This window comes from Aotus nancymaae, unplaced genomic scaffold (genome assembly GCF_030222135.1).
Source record: "Aotus nancymaae isolate 86718 unplaced genomic scaffold, 86718_ANA_hifiasm-v0.15.2.pri h1tg000064l_0, whole genome shotgun sequence".
Lineage (NCBI taxonomy): Eukaryota > Metazoa > Chordata > Mammalia > Primates > Aotidae > Aotus > Aotus nancymaae.
The window spans coordinates 11,101,132-11,117,689 of record NW_026988478.1 but is presented as its reverse complement, the minus strand read 5'-3'; positions in this window follow the sequence as shown (position 1 = coordinate 11,117,689).

The following is a 16,558-nucleotide window of genomic DNA, read 5'->3' as shown; positions in this document are numbered from 1 at the left end:
CAGCTCGAGCCTAAGCAACTAAGGAAATCACAGATACTACTGATATTGTCTACAGACAAAGAAATTATACAGAGACTATGCTACTGCACTCACCCAGAATTAAAACTGAAGTGCTCTAACCAATACCATAGATACACTTTGAGGAAAAATCATCCCCTATGAAAGCCAATCCAAAAATTGGAAGAAATGACTGTTACTAGTTGTGCACATATAAACATAAGTACATAAGAAATATTAAAAAGCAAGAAAATATAGCACCTTGAAAGAAACATAATTTGCCAGCAACAGAGCACAATGGAGAAAGAAATATAAAATACCACAAAAAGAATTCAAAATAATGATATTAAAGTAGTTCTGAGAGATACAAATTAAAAGCACAAAGATCAGAAAGGCAATTCAAGGAATGAATGAGATGTTCAGAAAAAAAAAAATGGATATCTTTACAAAGAACCAAATACAAATCCCAAAACTAAAGAATTCAAGGAATAAAACAAAATAAAATACAACCAAGGGCTTCAACCGTAGATTAGACCAGGGAGAAGAAAGAATTTCAGAACTTGAAGACAGATCTTTTGAAATTGCCAATTCAGGTAAAAAAGGATAAAATAATTTTTTAAAAAATTAATAAAGCTTATGTGACATATGAGATGCCATCAAGTGACTAAATACATGAATTATATGAATTTTGGATGTTCAAAAGTGTGAAGAGAAGCACAATGTCAGAGAAGACATATTTAAGAAAATAATGCCTGATAAACTCCCAAGCCCAGGCTTAAACATGATGCAAATACAGAAAGCTCAGACAGTCGTAAGGAAATAAAATTCAAAAAATAATTTTCATGGCACAGGTAGTCAAACTGGCAAAAGTCAAGAGAGAATTGTAAAAATGGCAAGAAAAAAGCTCTACAAGAAATTCTTAAGGGAGTCTGTATTAGAGTTCTCTAGAGGGACAGAACTAATAGGATATATGCATACATGAAAGGGAGTTTATTAAGGGGAATTGGCTTGCATGATTACAAGGCAAAGTCCCACGATAAGTTGTTTGCAAGCAGAGGAAGAAAAAAATGCAGTAGTGTCTCAGTCTGAGTCCAAAAGCCTCAAAAGTAAGGAAGCCGACAGTGCTTCCTCAACAAAACACTAGCACATAAGAAAGATAAAACACTGTGATCAAGTGGAATATATGCCAGAGATAAGTAAACCAAAAATAAAGTTTTAAGCCCCCCAACTGACTGAATGGACCCTTCTTCCTGGCCAAGGGTGTTCCAAAGTAAACCTGAAGAAATAGTTGCAGTCATGATGGAAAGGGAGGGTCAGCCATGCCTCACTATGCCCTCCTCCCTTTAGAACTCAAGCACAAATGACCAGCATTAATATTGAAACAGAGATCTTAAAAGTGACAAAACAGACTTTTTGTAGCAATAAGAAACAAAATTCCAACCTGACTATAGTATAGCATCTCATAACAGGTAGCAGGCTCTGAAAGAAATCACAGTATTTTACCGCTAAATATATTTCTTTGACATAGTTTGAAAAGGACCTTCAAGCTATCTCTTGTGGGGAAAATCTACACTCTGTAGAGAATCCCCTTCCATTTCCAGGTCTTTTTCTGATCCAGGAGTGATTACATAAGTGTCTGGCACCTTTTGGGGTCTAATAAGAGGTATTTACTATCTATTCTCTCTGAAGCCTGCCACCTGGAAGCTTCAACTGCATGGCAAGATCCATGACTTCCACAACCCCCCTTATCTTAACTACAGACATTTATTTCTGATGACTTCAACTCTTTGGACAGAGCTTAACTCTTTAAACCAATTGCCAGGAAATCTTTGAATCCACCTATCACTCAGAAAGCCTCATTGTGAGTTGTCCCCTCTTCCTAAATGGAATCAATGTATACCTTACATGTATTGATTGATGTCTGTAACTTCTACCCCCTAAAATGTATAAAATCACACTATAACTCAATCACCTTGAGCACATGTTTTCAGGACCTCTAGAGATTGTACTTTAGACCTTAATTACTCATATTTAGCTTAGAATAAATCCTTGCAAATATTTTACAGAGTTTGACATTTTTGTTTTTGTCAATAGATGCAAGGATAGTTCTATATACGCAAATCAATAAATATTATGTGTCACATCAACAGAATGTAGGGTAACAAACAATTTTCTAAATAGATGTAGGAAAATAATTTGATAAAATTCAGCATATTTTTATGATAAAAACTCTGAACACATTAGGCATAAAAAGAAGATACCTCAAAATAATAAAGGTTAGATATGACAAAACAATAGCTAGCATCATACTGAATGGAAAAAAGCAGACAGCCTGTGTTCTAAGAACTGAAATAGTGCAAGGATGCCCACTTTCACCACTCTTATTCAGCATAACACTGGAGGTCATAGCTAGAGCAATCAGGCAAGAGAAAGAAATAAAAGACATCCAAATTGGAAAAGATGAAGTCAAATTGTATCTCTTCCCAGATGATATGATCTTATATTTAGAAAAGCCAAAAGACTTCACCAAAAAAACCACATAGATCAGATAAACACATTTTTTAATGTTGCAGGATACAAAGTCAACATACAAAAATCAGTAGCCTGTCTATATGCCAATATCAAATTAGCTGTAAAAGCTAGCTGAAATCAAGAAAACAATCCTGTTTACAATATCAACAAAAATATATACCTAGTAATAAATTCAATGAAGCAGAGGAAAGATTTTGACAATGAAAAGTATAAAACACTGATGAAAGAAATTGAAGAGTGTATTAGTCCATTTTCATGCTGCCAATATAGACATACCTGAGACTGGGAAGAAAAAGAGGTTTAATTGGATTTATAGTTCCACAAGGTTGAGGAAGCCTCAGAATCATGGCGGGAGATGAAAGACATTTCTCACATGGTGGTGGCAAGACAGAAATGAGGAAGAAGCAAAAGTGGAAACCCCTGATAAACCCATCAGATCTCATGAGAGTTACTCACTATCATGAGAATAGCATGGGAAAAACTGGCCTTCACGTTTCAACTACCTTCCGCTGGGTCCTTTGCACAATATGTGGGAATACTGAAAGATAAAATTCAAGTTAATATTTGGGTGGGGACACAGCCAAACTATGTTATTCCACCCCTGGCCCCTGCAAACCTCATGTCCTTACATTTTGAAACCAATCATGATTTCCCAACAGTCACCAAAAGTCTTAACTCATTTAAGCATTAACCCAAAAGTCCACAGTCCAAAGACTTGCCTGAGACAAGGCAAGTCCCTTCTGCCTATAAACTTGAAAAATCAAAAGCAACCTAGTTACTTCCTAGATACAATGGGCCTGCCCCATGAAACCACTTTTTCCTCCTGGGCCTCTTGGCCAGTGATGGGAGGGCTGCCATGAAAGTCTCTGATTGTAGCCCTGTGCATTCTTATTTTCTACCTGTAGTTCTTATTATGTACCTGTAGACTGTATTAGATTCTGAATACTACTAACTTCCTCCAATGTTTGGCTATAATTCTCTAACTAAAAACCAAAACTGTCCTATTCCGGAAACCCTGTAAGCTGAAACTTGTTAAGTTTTAAGGAACAAGTCTCATATCTGATATGTGGGCCACATGAATTGTTTACCAAGCCAACTGCGATAGTTGATGATTTCACTCTGTAAATAGCTTTTTCTAAGATATCAGAACAAGAATGTATAGCATAAGGAAATTCTAACCCCTCTTAATGCCTACCTTTTTCATTTGGCAGGATAATAATGTAAGAGAAATTTCATTATGAGTATCTCCTACTAGTAATTTGACAGAATCTAACCTAAGGAATCTTTTCATATCCATTGTTTATATGAGAAAATGCCTATGCAATTGCTAATACTACAGACTGAGTAATTTCACAGTCTGTAGTATTAGCAATTGAAACAAAAGAAGTTCACAGAGAAATTTCTCCCAGTACAATCTATAGTATTAGCAATGAAACAAAAGAAAACAGGCCACAAGGTTACAACAGGTATCATCTAACTCCCTAGGGTTGTTTGATTTATTCAACCGGCTGTTTTGAAGTTTAGGATCATGGTTCAAAATCATTATGCAAGCTGGGAATGTCATATTACTATTAATGTATTCTGCCTTCTCCCTTTTTAAACTTTATATATATATTACTTGCTGAATTTTTTGAAATATACAACTCCTAATAAAATAATGTTGGCCTAACACTTTGAGCTGATGCTAAAAGACTACAGAACAGACAAAATTGAGCTTAATAATGGACTCCAGGTAGACATAACTTGAGGTCACTAACTGTTGAACTTCCCTTATTGCTCAAATATGGCAAAAAGGGTTTTGACATTGAGCCACCATTCTCAACCCTAACTGTGGAATAAGGCCAAGAACTGACATAACTCCATCCCAGCACAGCAGGACATCAACACCTACCTCCAGTATGATTAATCCGTCATGCATTCAGAGAAAAACCTCGGTCAATAGAGGGAAATGGTAACTATAGTCAAGAACAGTGTACTGTATATTTTGTTATAGCTAGAAGAAAGGTCAAAATCAAAATGGAGTCACTAGTGTTAACCCTACATGACAACAAATGCTATCACAAAAGACTACAAAAATCACGACCTTGCACAAAGGCCACTGCATTATACAAATATACCTCTGTGAGAACATCTTCCTAGCAAGTTTCTCTCCAGTCTCAGAAGGGCATCACACTTACTGCTATTTGCATCGAAAGGTAATTACTTCAAAACAATTATGCAATCCTCATAATTTTTTCCGTAAAATCCTTTGTCTTTCTTTACTTCCCTGAATATGCACATAGTTTACTATGGTACGTATATCCCAATTGCAACACCCAATTTCCAAATAAATGTATTTTTCTATAAAAAAAGAAAAACATGTGAAGATAGATTAAATGAAATCACATGGTTGCTTTTTAAGGTTATTACAAATTTGAGACTGCTAGATGCAAATTAATTGCTTATACAACAATTAATTGCTATTATCAACTGCTAGATGCAATTAATTATATAACAAGCAAGAAAGTTGATGTTATGCATAGCTCCTATATATAGGGGCTTGAGAAGTAGAAAATTGTCCTTGAAGTAGAAAGAGTATGTCAAATGTTTATACATTTTTAGTTTTGAAAATTATTGCTAAATTTTCCTCCAAAAATATTATTCCCATTTACATATCTAACATCAAGGGGTTATTTATTTTTTTACTAATATGAATCATCAATTTTTAAAATCAAACTTTAATTACATTTGTTTTATTGTTAGTGAGTTTGAGCGCTCCTTCCAGTGTCTATTGGCCCTTAATAATTTATTGCTGTGGACCAATTTCAAAGTAGGAAACACAAAGCAGTGGAAATATGGGCAGACCTTGTTTGTTATTATTTTGTCCAATCCTGGTATCATGATTTCACCTGCAAAATTGTGGCTTTGCTAAGTGAATATGGTAAGTTGTCATAATTGATGCCATGAGTTGTATTATTAAAATTCAGCATCTAAATATTTCAGTGATTACAATTGACTGGGTATAGTTGAGACTTGATGAGAAAATAACTTAATGCAATATGATTATTCCATATCAAAAGTATAAGTTGCACTTCTAAAAAGAAACCCACAAAAAGGAAATATATTGACTCTCCTTTTTCTTTTGCTCTAAATGTTCTAAAGCTGGAGTTCAGGTTCTGGTCTCACGTCTGAGGAGCAATATCGCTGCGGAAAAATTACTTAAGTATGTGAGGCTGGGTTTTCTTGTTTGCAAAACAGAGCTAATAATGGTTCCTATTTCAGAGGATTGAAATAATAATGGGAGGTAATGCTTGTAAAATGTTTATTACATTAAATATTCTCAATAAAACAATTCTATGAGTAAGGCTGAAAAAGCCAATTGATATCCATAGAAGGATTATAATAAGCCACTTATATCCAAGACAAAATATATAATGAAAACTAGAATATGTTGAAATTGAAACAATACAATTTGAATTTAAATGAAAATGAAAGTTTAATGCTTCTTTAAGTAGTCTTTACTCATTCCAAGTCTTTTACAGCATCTGATTAGAAGAACAGATAAAACCAAGAAATCCTGTAGACATTGTATTCCATTACATAATAAAACATTACAGAGCAAGGGTGAATTAATTAGATTCAAAACAGAAAAGGAAAAAATGGTGTAATTTTGCTTATAAATTTTATTTTACCTTGATTTTTTGCCCAAAACTTTAAAAAGAACAACATTATTTCACCAGTAACAAACTCTTGTTAAATACTGATGTTATTATCTATAATGTGAATATGCTTGTTACTTTTTAAATGACCACTTTAATACTAACATAATTGGTTATTACGAAGAAAATCTTAACATAAAAATTAGTCTAAAGAGTTGAAAATAGAAAAAAAGTATGAAGAACATTTTTAAATGAATTCTAATCACAAAATGAATTTAAAATTATCCATCCTGAAAGTGAAAACAAAGTCAAAATATAACTATAGCTAATTTATGGAAATAAAATTAATTGGCTCTAGGACTAGACTTCATGTCAAGTTTTTTTGTCATATTTTTTAGAAGTTACCATATCAAATAAAATTATACATTTTAAGAGGATCAGTGACAAATTTTAGAAGGTAAGTCATATTGCTAGATGTTTCTTTGCAAGGGAAATCACAATTGACTCATTACAATATAATATGGTGTATCCAGGGGAAGAAAAAACTATCTAAAAAGTACTGTGTATCTACTGTGTTTTAAAAGTTCACATATGTCTATAATATTTATTTGTAATAACTATAACAACAGTCTTAAAATTGCTTATGAAAAATAATCTGAAAGAAAGTTATTCAAGGTAACACAGCACATGAGTAGCAGAAGCAGCATTTAAATTCATCTCTGTCTAAGATTAGGAGGCATTAGAATGTATATGTATTACATATGTGGGCCTTTACATCAGATACATTATGTGTGAAGTTTACATCAACATTTCATTTGATCCTAATTCATTAACTATGACTTTAGTACTCTAGTTCTCAATCTGAGTTTTTCAGACTTTTATGCAATATCCAGTCCGTACAGACTGGATGATCTTCAAGTTCCCTCCTGAGAAGGGTGATTGTAAAAATATGTAACAATCTGCATGGCTTCAGTGCTACCAATCAGATTTAGAACAGATGCAAACAACCGGTTCCTATGAACAGACTATTAATGGATTAATATTAGTATTGCTCCCAGGCATTTTGGAACTAGGCTTTCCTGTTGATTCCATACATACTTCTTCTCCCAGACCCTCTCTTCACTCACCAGGCTGTACTTCAGCCAACATACACAATTTGGGAGAGGAAATGTGTGGGCAAAACAAGTAGAATCGGCAAATTTAAAATAGCTCCTTTAAAGAAAGATAGGCTGTTTTCGTGATTTGTATCCTTTATTTAGAAAATTCTTAACAGAGTAGGCACTTAATTGAGAAACAGAAATAAGATTATGATTTAACTAAAAATATCTAAATTGGAATCAGTAATTTGCCTAGTAAACAGAAATATGTTTATTTTCAATACACTGAAAATGGTTTCCATGAATCACTGAATACTATTGAATCACTGAATCATTGAGTAAGTTTCAATGATCAAAGTGGTATATTCAAAAAAAGACCAAACATTAACCTATTTCAAAATAAATACTGAAATTAGAGTGAAGCTTTCAAAAAAAGGAAAATGTCTTACTTGAGTTAATATAATTATGATTTTTATATCCTGAATATAGGAATAAAAAATGCCTTTCATCTGATTGTGTTCTGTGTATTATGCCAGGTGTTTTTTACTTGCTATTTTTCTCCTAACAACTCTATGACACTCTAAGAAGGAAATTACCAATTCCCATTTTAAAGTTGAAGAGCCTTAAACCCAGAGAGTTTAAATAATTTTGCTAGGAATTAAAGTGGCAGAGTAACGGTGCACTTTCACTTGCCCTTCCACAGTATAGTTCACAGGAGAAATATGCCTATAGGAATTGTTCACATTCCAATGCAATGGGAAGAAAAGAGCAATTAGTGGTGGAAGATAGAACTTGTAGATATAACTAATATGTAAAAGTGGTATCATATGGCTAAAAAAATTGAGTCCCAAATGTAGTAAATACAACATATTCTCACCTACAAGCAAAATTCATGTTAAAGATACACATTTAATTGAACTTTTCTCCTTTAAGTTCCAAAGCTTCCCATTCATTTCCATCCCCACATTCTACTGCAATGGCTTGCACTAAAATCATTCCATTCTAAGGGTTGTAGTTTAATGACATTTTATTATAAAATGACATTTATATGTTGAAACACTGTGTTTAGCAGAGCTGCATGTGCGTTTCTGAGAATTGTAGTATCTGTGGGAAATCCTGTGTTTTTCAGTGTGTAGGCAACCAAATAGGCAATGCTTCCTTTCCAAGAGCAAAACGGTCAAATCTCATAGATAACATTCTTCAACGCTTATTCCATTCCTCTTTTCAGACTTATTTCAAAGTCATGGATCTCCATTAATTTAAAATATTAACAAATTCTCAGGCAAAGCCCTCGAGCAAGAGCCTTCTTTGAAGATGGTCCCTCCAAACTCTATATAACATGAGTCCAGTAAAAGGCCTTAAGAGATATTATGTCTTATGAAATGCTTCTGGCATCATTTAGAGAGTAATGTTTCCAAGCTGTACTAATAATAGCCTATGCATTATGAAGGAAGGCAGCCTACTATAACAGTACTGTAACTGGCATGCCTGGGGCGTGTGCTTCCTAAAGAATGCTTTAATGCCAAGCAAAACAATGAGCCTAATTCTCACACAAATCTATTGCATGTCTAAACAGTTTTTCTCTTGACCTTCTTAAAAGAAGGTAAAAAAAGAAAGATGATTTGCACATTTTGTAAACTGAAATATTAGGAGAGTGCTTTTCAGCCTCTAACTTCAATTGCTTTGAAGTATTTGATGTTACTTGTCCAGTTTCCTTCCACCCTTCTGAAGGCTGGGAGACTGAGCCAGATGTTGGCTCATGAATGAGTGCTTGGGTTTTGGCAATAAAGGGTCGGGAATAATCAGTTACCACCTGAGAAGAACCTATATGTCAACATCACTGTGAGGAGCAGAGAGTGACATCTGTGATAAAACAACTGAGCTTCAACTCTGGACAGGGCTAATTCAAAAACCTAAATAATGTAAATCAAAATCACAGAGTGAAGATTATAAATATAGAAAGAACAAATTAAAGTAAAATAAGTCAAGAATGGGCTAAGATTGATTCTGAGCAATTTCTCTAAACTTGAACTGGAAACAGTTTCAAGATTCCCAGGTGATATTAGCTGGCCTAAAGGACCCTGTATGATTGAACACCCTATTCTTTGGCATGTGTTCCCAAGCTTTCCTGTATTTCCCTAGAGAAAAACTGAGATATGTGTAGAGCTCTTAGAGTGACTGCCTTCCAGACAGTTTGTCTTTCCAGATATTGAAATTGGTTTTGGTGAACATGGAGTCCAATATGCTCTCTACTGTGTATTCTTATACCCACCATGGGCTATTGGGGATGGATGTGGTGCGGTGGTGTGAAAATATGAAACCATTAGTATTCCAAAAGAGATGCCAAGGAACAGTAAAAAAGATATAAAGGCCTAAGAAAGGGTGCCAGCAATTTGGTATGGTGTCTGTGAAACATTGGTTTCTCCTCAGAGTAGGTAGTGTTCTGGATGGATAGGAACAACAAGGCTTGGACCCTCTGAATTGAGTTTTTATGTTTCTCCAAAGCCTCCTGATACTTTCAAGTCTACCACTGTGTAAAAACCAAGAAGCACATGTTAATCACACAGAATTTCCAAATCACACGTCTACTATTTTCTCTCTTTTATACACACTTGTTCTGGAGAGAAGGCTTTGATAAAAGAGGGACGTGGCTAAGCTAAGCTTAGACTTGTATACTTACAAATTGTCAAAAATGGGCCCCACTCCTGGTGCTGTTTGGAGTGTGAATAACCCCTTACAGGCAATGGCTTCACAATTATTAAAATTATCCCGAATTTTAAGAATTGTACACTAGGATGGTTTTCATTGATGGAATTGAAAACTTTAACCAAGAAAAAAGAGAAGCTGCTGTGAGGATTCATGGGAGATAATACACAGATATATACAATGTATCTGGCACAGAAAAGTGTTCACTGCATCAAAGGTCTTCCTTCTTTACGTACTTTTCAAAAATTCACCTCCTAATATATCTTCATTCCATTCCTGTGAAAAAATAGCATACACTACCCTACTTACAATTACTTTCTTTGCTTTTACTATTAAAATGTCTTTTTAAAACTGTTAATCCATATTTCTTCACCATTATCCATGGAGCTGGGTGCTAGATTTGTTGTTCTATATCTCAGATCTAATCATGCTACTACTTTCCATGTACTTTAGGAAAAAACCTAAATTCTTTATTATAATTTATGCAAATCATTATACATTTTATTTATATAAATTATTGCCCTTTGGTATTGTGGAAACAATATGGCTATAGTTAACAAATTATTGAGCTATGACAATCAATCAGTAAGTATTTAATAACATTTTCAACTGGATTTATTCCCAGCTTCCACACATTTTATTTTGGGTGATCTCTCTTAAATATATCCCCTTATTCCCTGTATATTAAAACTGCATTAGTCAGGATTCTCCATATACATATATGTATATGCATGCTAGAAACAGAAAGACCCAGAAATAATGTAATAATGTTTTACAGATTATTTGGGCATCCCTTAGCTCAGTTAAGTTGACACATGAAATTAACCTTCAAAAACGCTCAATGAAGAATTATCATTGTGGTGAAAATAAAAGAAATAAAATATATGAAGCACCTAGGACATAATGAGTGCCAGATTCTACCTTTAGATGTACATATATTCCTCTCTTCAGCTCTACCTCCTGTCATCAGTCATTCAACTCAAGTTGAGAATACTGCAGGTTTTCCAATTCCTGAAATAAAGATATTGGTGAGGCTATCCAAGACTATCTAGTTAATAGCTGCATGATAATTGTCTTAGGGTATTAATAATGCTGTCCCTTCTCTCTAAAATATCCTAAATTACTTCTTTACTTAGAAAATGCTTGTATTTTATCTAACATAACTCTTCAACTGCTCCATTTAAAAGCAGTATTTCTTTCTCTAAATTCTATAAAACTACTACTTCACTTTGTTATAATACTGATTTCATTATGAAGTAATTGCTTGTGCCATTGCCACCCACCATTAGACTGTGTACCTTGGAGAAAAATACCCACTTAATTATTTCTATATTCCCCTAAAGCTAAACAGATTTTGGCTCACATGCTCAGACTCAGTAAGTACACAAATCTGCCTAAGTTAATGAAAAAGTCCAAATTTGGAAAAAACGTTCAAAGTCTAATTGGGAAAATAAAGTTTTAAACATTTAGTGACAAAGGTCTATTGAGCTAAAATCTATAGGAAAAACATCAGATATAGTTTATAAAATGATAAAAAAGGAAATTAATCCTATGGAAATGGAGATCATCATATCAAAAGATATGGTAAATATATTGTTTGCTTACGTTATCTAGATACTAATGAAGATTTTTTCTAAGAACCTCATGAAAATATAGTATTATATAATGATAAAAAATATGAGATAGGCTTAAAACACTATATTTTAAAATATTTATGTTTGTCGCTTTCTAACAAGAAAGAATTGCTCTCTCTCTCTCGCACTATCTTAGTGCCTCATGTCTGTATATTCACATTATGGTTAACAGGTCTCCTGTGAGAAAAGATAAGAGTAGAAGTAGAAGTCTAAGATTGGGAGTTATTGTCTGTACTGAGTCCCAGTTTAGAAAGAATAAGGAGAAAAAACAAAAGTATTAGAAGTAGAAAATATCTTCTGAAGTGATAGACAGTATTATCCCTTCAAGTTTTGCTTCCACTTATTCAACAAGCCTTCTTGGAATTTGATAGTCATAAAATAAACTCTTAAAACACACACACACACCCACACACACACACACACACACACACTTCATTTGGCAGTGGAATGAATTCAGTGTTTGAATTATTATGTGAGGCTATTAGTACAAAGAAATAAATGGTAAAAAAGCACTTTGGGAATTCAGTTAAAGCATTCTTATTAAAAATTATATGAAGGATCTGACACAGAGAAACACAAAGGGCCTCTTAAATCAATAAATGATAAAGGATCTTCCAGTTCTAAAGAAAAATTTAGCTCAAAGTAAGAAAGCATACTGCAAGTGCCCTAAGCATTATGCATCTAACAAAATACACACAGAGAGACTTTCAGGTTTTTAGATCACTAACTCCTACAAGCCTGGGTAGTTTGTATAATAGTCTATATTGGGCTTTGAACAGCACCTCATAGACTTTATGCAATATTTTCAATGCTAAAAATTAAGAACAACATTACAAAAAATAAAATATCCTAAAGTCACACTTCCAGAAGCACAAGTGCATGCACATGCACACACACACACACACACACACACACACACTCTCTAATGAAACAAAAAAATACATAAATTGTAAATTTTCTAATCTGATCCCTTTCAATTCCAGGAATAACTGGATCAGTTCCATGATTGAAACATAAGGGCAAAGTGGATTAATACACCATCCTGTGCTTTGAAATCACAATGTGATTTTGATTTTAATTAGACCTCTCTGAGCAAATTACACAGTCTGCATTTTGATATTATTACTTTAGGAAGTGTTGCCTACATTAAGCAGATGCTGACCTCAATTATCCAAACAATCTCAGTCATCATATCTTCCTTATATACGTTGTTTTGGATTGTTTTATCAACTAAGAAGTAGGGAAGAGCCTTTTAAAAATCTCCACTGAACTGTCTATTAACACCACCTGTAGAACTCTCTCTCTCTCTCAGACAACAGATCCTTTTCTTTATTTCTTTTGTTTTGAGACCCTTTTCTAACTGACATTTAGTGATCAATTTTTCCTATAAATCCCCTGCTCAGTAAATAAATCCATTAGCCACAGACATTTGCATTCACATTTCTTGTGTGAACTAATCTCAATCACTTTTTTCAACCTCTTAGCATTTTGGAAAAGGTACAATTTCTTTGCTTCTTAATAGCTACAAAGGCCCAGGTACATCTGCAGCTTCACACCCACACAAAATGATTTAGATCATCCTTTGAAATATGTTTGTAAAACTGATAAGCCTTGAGGCCTGCATTCTGAAAAGCATGTAAACCCAGCTCTAGAATGCATACTGTGTATCTGTCCTTTATAAATGTACAAATTAAATTACCTTGGCCTATCTGACCTATTTGTAGAAAAGCATTATCTGTAAAAGTAAAAATGACAAGCAGCTCTATTTAAAAGAGGCAAGACCTCCTACCTCAATCAGATGATATCATAAATTTTGGGTCTTGTGAGGGACCTGGTGTTCTATATATTAGTTAAATAATGAAGGATAACATACCTGTATCACTGCAATATTCACTATAAGTAGTTGCTCATTGACACTCACTAAACTATGCTGGAAGTCCTAAGACATTCTTGACTCTCTTGAATATTTGTAGAGATAAAAAATACTGAGGCAAACCTAGTATGCCATAGATGGCTGCCCAAACCCTATCTAAACCATGATTCTGGATGGTGGAGAGAACTGGGCTCACACAAGGACAGTTAAATACGTGGGATCCTCCATCTCACTTCAGCCTATTCTGAGATAGGGATTCCTGAAAATCTTCCATGTCTTCCAATCTCTAATAGTAATGTTTAACTACAAAAATTGGTCCATAGGAGTTCCATAAGGATATATACCGACTTTTGCTCCAGCTATAAATAACTTTAAAGAGACATGCCCAAATTTACAGACATAGAATTGTAGGACTTTTGATAATTCAGTAGTCTCCTGACATATCTTTATTTCTCTGCAGACTGCCAGATTGGAGAACTCACTGATATTAAGGATCTCAATTTGAATCAAGTGATATATGTTCCTGTAGAGAACTTCATGTGTTGAAACATAAGTAGGATGAAAAAGAAACCCTAGTGTGGGATCTTCTGTCAGTTTTACTATTAAAGTAATGGGCCATGGTCAGGAAAGTGTTGAGGGCATTATGATTTCCTCATTCTTTAAACTGATAGAACCGTTCCTATTATAGTCATTAGACATTTCCAAATCTGCTGTCATTAGAACACTGCTGGACTGGTTTACTGAGGAGTCTCAACCCTTTGCATAAACATAAAATGAAGAACGTTTTCCTTCTCTTCTTTCAAACTTGCCTTTGGAACATACTGAAATTCATCCCCTATTCTCCCATGAAATCCTATTTGAGCTCAACTCTTTCTAGCTATTTTTGCTTAATAGGATGTAGTGCAATCTGTTTGAAACTTCTCAATTCACATGCAAGTGAAAGCTCTGCAACATTCATGCTCCGTTGTGTAGATACTTGCTTTTCTTGATGGTTGAGAAAAGGAAGAATTAAAAAGGGTAAAAGTCTCTACTTAGTTGCTGACCGCTGCTCTTTGAAAGCTGCTTTCTCTTAGGCCGTATCTTCTCTACAGCCAGAAATCAAACATTTACTCTCTTGCAGGATGCACTATTGGCTTCTCTGGAATGCCCCAGGAGGCCTCAGATCTGTACAATTTCCTGACATGGGTTATCTGGACTCAGCTCTTCCTCTTCCATTTGTAGCTGGCTATATATAGCCCCTCACTGCTGGAGATTGTTTGCCCAGTGAGCAGTCTTCTTGGGTGGGATACTGGTAATATAACTAATCTGACCTATTTGTTATGATATTGACTACCCAGAGAATATGCTGCTCATATCCCTGACTCAGATAGCAGCCACGAAGTCTAATCTGCAGCCACATCCTCTGCCATCTCTCTTCATTCCCTTTCTTTGGCTCTACTTGAAGATGGGTCAAATCTAAGCACATTTTTAAAGCGGGATTGCATTCTAATTTCCTTTTCTTATAGCCCCTCACCAAATGTTTACAACTATTTTTTCTAATGTTTTATTTTTTTACTTGGCTTCAAAGAAGGGAAATACCCAACTCCTGTCTTCTTGATTGGAGGAAAATGTACTTTAGGAATAATCCTTGAGTAAATCCACAAGACTCAAGAAGCTTTCCTCAAGTCCTTTCTCTGCAATTAAAGTTCTTTCTGTAAACTGTTAGAAGCGGTGGAGTAGTAATGAACTCCAGGAGGGCCTTTTAACTGTCTTTAAGAACCTGCACAGAAGTCTTTAGCCTTACATTCTGACTGCTATGACCTCTGTAGAGGGAAGGACTTGTTTTCACATGTGGGTCCTGATAGCCAATTGTAGGTATCTGGAAGAATCTCCAAAATCCAGTTATTTAGGTCTTAAGCAGAAGGATGTTTCCACCCTCCCCTAGAGTCACAACCCATAATTAACCTCACCAGTGAGGAGTTCTGTCTCCCTCTTCACAGTAGCCAGGCAGTACAGAACAATCCCCAGTCCGATTTAAAATTAACATTTGTATCAGTGAAGGTAATGCATACATTTTAATTAAATTTAATTAAAATCACATTAACAATGGTTTCCAGCTTATAAAATTTTTTGTGCTTTATTCCCCTGAGAGCAATAGCCACAAGAGTCATAATGACACAGAACACCAATCTTAGGTCTAGAGATCATGCAGTGAATCTTGGCACTGGGCCTCTGCTTGTAAAGCTGGTCATTTCGCTCTATTTTATTTTTTATACCTGCACATTACAAAGATCTGCTTGTAATGGATTTGACTGATGACCCCTTCTCTCTGTTATAAAGAAAGGAATCTGGTTTTAAATATCACCATTTATCTCAGATGGCTCAAACAGAGCCATTCAGTGCTTATGTGGTGGCACTTTATAATAAAAGCAATCATAAGAATGAATAAAAATTGTTCTTAATACAATAATGAGTTTTTTCAATAAGCAGAATCAAAGATATAAAAATAAAAAGATTTTGTGTTTTTCAAGTAATACTATTGTATCTTGAAAAAAGTAGGGAAAAGAACCATAAAAACTGCAAAGAGGAGACATCGTGAGAGGAAAGTGTTTGCAAATTATACTGATGGAAATAAAGGCCTGGAGATAGATCATCCAACATATATCACCAGGTAAACCCCTTAGTCCAGCTTCCTCAATCTCACAAAAGAGCCCTAGGATATTGCTGTTCCCATTTTGCAATAGCATACTAGCTTTCCTCTGCTTGTGTGTTTGTGAGAGTTACTTTTTTTTCTAATTGTCACCAAGAGGACCTTACGAACAGCCTTAGCAAAGTCTGTGCTAAAGGAAGCCTAAGTCTTCAAGTCACAAGAAAGAAAAGGGTCTAAATACTTCAAGAAATAGAGGAGCAAGGTAGAATTTCCTGAGGAGGAAGTTTTTGTTTTAGCATTTTTATTCTTTTTTAAAAATTATGTTTTAATTGACTAAAAATTGTATATATTCATCACATACAACATGTTGTTTTGAAATATGTGTACATTGTGAGATGACTACATTGAGCTAATTGACTTATTTATCACCTCACATACTTGTCATTTCCTCT